The sequence below is a fragment of the Lithobates pipiens genome, unplaced genomic scaffold (assembly GCF_037356315.1).
Source record: "Lithobates pipiens isolate NorthernLeopardFrog02 unplaced genomic scaffold, aLitPip1_a1.2 Scaffold_8, whole genome shotgun sequence".
Lineage (NCBI taxonomy): Eukaryota > Metazoa > Chordata > Amphibia > Anura > Ranidae > Lithobates > Lithobates pipiens.
In genome coordinates, this window is record NW_027507903.1 from 383,206,793 (window position 1) to 383,212,792 (window position 6,000).

Genomic DNA, 6,000 nt, shown 5'->3' on the forward strand with positions numbered 1-6,000 from the left:
GGTGAGTATACATTTCCATTTTCATGATGCCTGCAGCACACACTGGGAAGTAACTGATCAGTTCAGTGGGTGAAAGAAAATAATATTCCTTATAATGCAGAAGAATTGGCTCTAACAATGGATCTACCAAAGTCTGCCATAGCTAAGTGAGCAGAGTCCACTCTATAGTGAGAAATAAAATGGATCTGGAGGACCAAGTCGCTGCCCTGCAAATCTTCTCCAGTAAGACCCTGCAATATGCTGTCCATGAGGTAGCAACTGCCCTGGTCAAGTTAGCCCTGATGTCTTCAGGAATTGCCAGATGTTGAATGGAGTATGCCTTCTTGATGGATTTGACTAACCAGGAGGCGATAGTACGTGAAGTAGCCGCTTGACCTTATCTATTTCCATGAGGAATGACCATGAGGGAATCCATCTTCCTGAAAATAGTTGTAGCCGCAAGGTAACAAATGATGGTTGTTTTAACATCCAGTGGATGAGGTTCGCCTTGATCATTAGTGAAGGATGGGAGTATGATGTCTTGGTTATAATGGAAGGAATTTGCTACATTCAGGATGAAGTGGTCTGAAGGTCTCAGTACCACTTTATCAGGAAAGAACACTAAGTAAGGTTCTGATACCATCACTGCTTGGATCTCAGATACTCTTTGCTGATGTAATTGCGAAGAGAAAGGACAGCGGATACTTGAACCTTTAGGGTACTTGAGCTTAAGCCCTTGTCAACTCCTGCATAGAGGAACTCTAAAATTTGAGGAGGCTCTGGAAAAACATGATTCTATCCCTTCTGCTGTGCCATGAAAAAGAACATCCTCCAAATTCTTGTGTTGGTGGTAGTTTTCCTGGCTTGCATCAGGGTTGATATTACTTCCTAAGAACAGCCTTGTTCCCTCAACCTAGCCCTTTCAACTTCCAGGCCGTCAAATGCAACTTTTCCGAAGCTAGGTTTAAGAATTGGCCTAGGAGATCCGGGGAAGAGGAATTGGAGACTGAAGGCTGAGTTGCAACAGGGTCGTGAACCATGGTCCTCTCGGCCAAAGTGGGATTACAGCAGATATCTGGGGCCTGGACAGAAACATCGCAATTAGAGAGGTTGGAGGGAATATGTACCCCAACTTGAAGTTCCATGGGTAAATTAGACAATCTATTCCCTCGGCTGATGGGAACAACGCTCTTGATAGAAACCTCCGGACACTTGGCATTCGCAGGTGTGGCCGCTAAATCAACTTCTGGCATTCCCCAAGTCTTCGTAAGAAGGGAAAAGGCCTGGAGGCTCAAGGACCTTTCGTTGTTCGAGAGTTTCTCTCGACTCAGATAGTCGGCTGACATTTTCTGTGCATCCAGGGCATATACTGCCCTTAAGGCTGTTGGGTGTGCCTGTGCCCATTCCAAGATGAGATGGACTTTATCAGTGTGTGACTCTTGGTACCTCCCTGCTTCTTGATATAGGACACTGCCACTGTCCATCTGGATAAGCACATTCTTCCCCCTCAGGACTGGTGCAAATGCCATGAGAGTCTAGAAGGCTGCCCTGACCTCTAGTATATTCGATACTACACTCTAGACCTGGAACTGCAATTGGCCCAGAGCTGCTTGATCTTGATAGTGGGCTCCCCAACCGCTTTGACAGGCATCCAAAGTGACTACTTTCGGGCCTGGTGGAACAAAGGTCTGTACCTTGGTGAACGTCCTGGGAGCTGAGGAAATGCCGAATGGGAAGCACTGGAATTGGAAGTGACACTGGTTGATGGCGAATCTGAGAAACTTCTGAAAGGCGGGATGAATCGGGATATGTAGATAAGCGTCTGACAAATCTACTTATAGCATCCAGTTGCCCAGGTTCACTGCCAGAAGTTTGGACTGGAGGCTCTCCATCTTGAAAGCCTCTATTTTGATGTTCTTGAGGTTTTTTTAAATCCAATACAGGCTGTAAGTCTCCTGTCTTTTTTTTTTTACCAAAAATAAGGGGACATCCCCTTTTGACACGATGGAACTTTTAGAATCGCTCCTTTTTGCTTCAATTCTGTCATGTTTTATTAGTAACTTCCTTTTGTCTAGCGAAGATGGCAGTCTGGTTGGAAGTGATTTCCTGGGGGAGTCTGCCCATGAACTTCCATTTGTGTCTGAATTTGATTGTGGATAGTGTCCATAGATCCTTTATATGATTTGACCAAATCTGTATGAAGTTTTTGAGCCTGGTGCCCACCTGTGCAGGGTGGGCAGGCAAAACCTAAAAAGGAATTCTGCTTCTCCACCGCCGGGGTGGTCTTGGACTTCTGAATCCTCAGGGACGGTAGGATTTAGCTTTCCTGTATTTATCAGGGAGGTTGTGTCTATAGGAGGGACCATTTTGGCCCTTGTGTCTCCTGTCAGAGAGAATCAACCCTGACTTCCCTCCTGTTACTTTGGAGATAGCGGAGTCTAATTTAGACCCAAACAAGTTAAAGCCTTCGTATGGGATTCTGCACCAATTTGTTTTGGCTGCAGTATCGGCCACCCGCGATTTCAGCCATAAGGCCTTTCTTGCCCTGACTGAGGCTAGCATTGCTCTTGCTGAAGACCTAATTATATCAACTGATGCTTCTTCCACAAAGTCGCCTGCCAATTTAATTTCCTGAAGAGAGGAGATTATATTCCCTAATTCAGTGCCATCTTGAAGGTCTCTTTCTACATTGGTTTCCCAACCTGAGATGGCTTTAGCTACTGCTGCCGTAGTAATCGCTGGCCTGCAAGCGCCCCTGGCCATGAAATATGCTTTTTTAATTCCAGATCCATTTTACGGTCGAAAACATCCCGAAAGGAAACTGTGTCCTCGATTGGCAGAGTGATATGCCTGTCAAGACACATCAAGGAGGAGTCAACGATGGGAGCGTTAATCAATGAATTGACTTTTGATTCCTTTAAGGGGTACATTTTGGCAAGTCGGATGGTAAGACTGGATCGCTTATCAGTAGTGATGGATGAACTTCCGACGGGACGTTTCGTGAACTCGAACCGCGAACGCGGCCGATAGTTCGCGAACCGTAACGTTCGCGGCGGGCCCCATTGACTTCAATGGGAGGCGAACTTTACAAACCTACAGGTCATATTTGCAGCCACAAAATAATTACTAGCTGTGCACACATAGTCCCACCACATGGCCAATGACATAACTCATGTATGAGGTGAATCTGGGATCGACAACTACAAGCATTCTTTTTTTATATGTGAAACTGTGACAATTCAGGACTGTGGAGCGCATGAAGGCAATGGAGGAGAGGGAAGGTCAGGGTAGGCAAAGAAGAGGGTGCAGGAGATGATCAACCGCACCGTGATAGAGAGCACTGACATCAGCAGCGTGACATACAGCAATGACACCTGCACCGTGATAGAGTGATCTGACACCAGCACCGTGATAGAGAGCACTGACATCAGCAGCATGACATAAAACACTGAAACCAGCACCAAGATATACAGCACTGACACCAGCACCGTGATATACAGCACTGAGACCAGCACCGTAAGCAGCCCCAGGAGGAAGTTAGCATAGCACAGGGATGGTGGGAGCCCCTCATAATGAGCATAGCACAGGGATGGTGGGAGCCCCTCATAATAAGCAGCCCCAGGAGGAAGTCAGCACAGCACAGGGATGGTGGGAGCCCCTCATAATGAGCATAGCACAGGGATGGTGGGAGCCCCTCATAATGAGCATAGCACAGGCATGGTGGGAGCCCCTCATAATATGCACAGCAGAGGTACAGCCCCAGGAGGAAGTCAGCATAGCACAGGGATGGTGGGAGCCCCTCATAATGAGCATAGCACAGGGATGGTGGGAGCCCCTCATAATATGCACAGCAAAGGTACAGCCCCAGGAGGAAGTCAGCACAGCACAGGGATGGTGTGCTCTATTAAAAAAATCGTTTATAGACATACATGGTCTACTGGTCACATGTGTTGAATTCCTCCGAGATCCATGCCTCATTCATTTTTAGAAATGTGAGGTAGTTAACACTGTCGTCACTGGATGACACTGGATCGGTCACGATCCCCCCTGCTGCGCTGAATGTCCTTTTGGACGGGACACTGGACGAGGGGCAAGCCAACAGTTCGATTGCAAATTGGGAAAGCTCTGGCCAGAGGTCAAGCCTGCCCACCCAGTAGTCCAGGGGTTCATCACTCCTCAGAGCGTCCACATCGGCCGTTAACCCGATGTAGTCGAACACCTGACGGTCTAGGCGTTCCCTGATGCTGGATCCGGATGACACCTGTCGATGGGTTGGCTGAAAGAATGACCTCATATCAGAAGTCACCAACACATCTTCAAACCGGCCTCTTCTTGCAGGCGCTGTTGGATTGGTACCCGCAACTCCTTCTCTGGGAGTGGGAATTGCTCCTCTGCCAGCGCACGCAAAAGCAGAATGCAGCATTTCTCGAAGCAAGGCCTGGAAGTGCTCCATTCTGACAGCCCTCTGTGACGGCAATAACATTTCCGCCATTTTGTGTTTGTACCGGGGGTCTAAGTACATTGCCACCCAGTACTGGTCCTTGACCCTTATGCTTTTTATATTTTATATAAGGTACCATGTCACTGATGGCGCCATGGCTGCGACTGACCAAATGGCCGCAGAAGTCTGCACGCGTCGCGCATGAGCAGCCACTGGCGCGGTGAAAAAAAAAAAAAAAGCTCCCCAGAACCTGTTCTGCCACAGAGTTCATACAGGTAGACATTAACTGCACGTTTCTGCTGGAGCAGCCTATCAAGCATATAGAAGGTTGAGTTCCATCGTGTCGGGCAATCGCAAATAAGATGTCTGACCGGCAGATTGTGTCGCCGATGAATGTCAGCAAGGCGAGCCATGGCCGTGTAAGATCTTCTGAAATGGACCGAGATTTTCCTTGCCTGCCGCAAGATGTCCTGGACCCCAGGGTATTTGACAACGAATCGCTGCACGACCAAGTTTAAGACGTGTGCCATGCATGGCACGTGCGTCATTTTGCCCTGTTTCAATGCGCTAAGCAGATTGGCACCGTTGTCACACACCACTTTACTAACTGTCAAATGGAGCGGTGTTAGCCACTGATCTGCCTCTGAACGCAAAGCTGAAAGGAGTGCCGGGCCAGTGTGGCTCTTGGCTTCCAGGCAGAGCAGACGCAGCACGGCATGGCAACGTCGCACCTGGCATGTCGAATAGGTTCTGGGGAGCTTGGGCGGCGCAGCGGAAGAGACGCTAGCAGTGGAAAAGGAGGAGTCAGCCGAGGAGGAGAGGGAGGAGGATGGAGTAGGAGGAGGAGGAGAAGAGCCAGGCCTGCATGCAATCCGTGGCGGTAAAACCAAATCTACACGGGTGCCACGGGTTACATGCTTGACGGCCGTCAGAAGGTTCACCCAGTGGGCAGTAAAAGTGATATACCTTCCCTGCCCGTGTTTGCTAGACCACGTGTCTGTGGTCAGATGTATCTTGGCACCGACACTGTGCCAGAGATACATTCACTTGCCGATGAACATGGCCATAAAGCTCTGGGATGCCCTTCTTTGAGAAATACTTCCTTCCTGGGACCTTCCATTGTGGTGTTCCAATGGCCACAAATTTTCGAAAGGCCTCCGAGTCCACCAGTTTATATGGCAGTAGTTGGCGGGCTATCAGTTCTGACAAGCCAGCCGTCAACCATTGGGCAAGAGGGTTATCCGGCGTCATCATTTTTTTACGCTCGAACATTAGGCCCACGGAAGCCTGCCTTTTTGCTTGGCGTGATGGAAGGTGGAAGTGAAATTGTGAGGAGAGAGGAGAAGGAGAAGTAGAAGACGGTGAGAGCCTAGAGTGTGGCTTTGTGTGTTCCATTGCTCCCACTGGGCTCGGTGATGGCTGCTCATGTGCCTTCTTAAGGCGGTCGTCCCTAGGTGAGTGTTGGGCTTACCGCGACTAATGCGTTGACTGCAAAGATGGCAACACTATTGTCAGCAGCGGACACGTTAAAAAAAGCCCACACTGCGGAGCCATGTGTCGGCATCCTGGGAGCGCCAGAT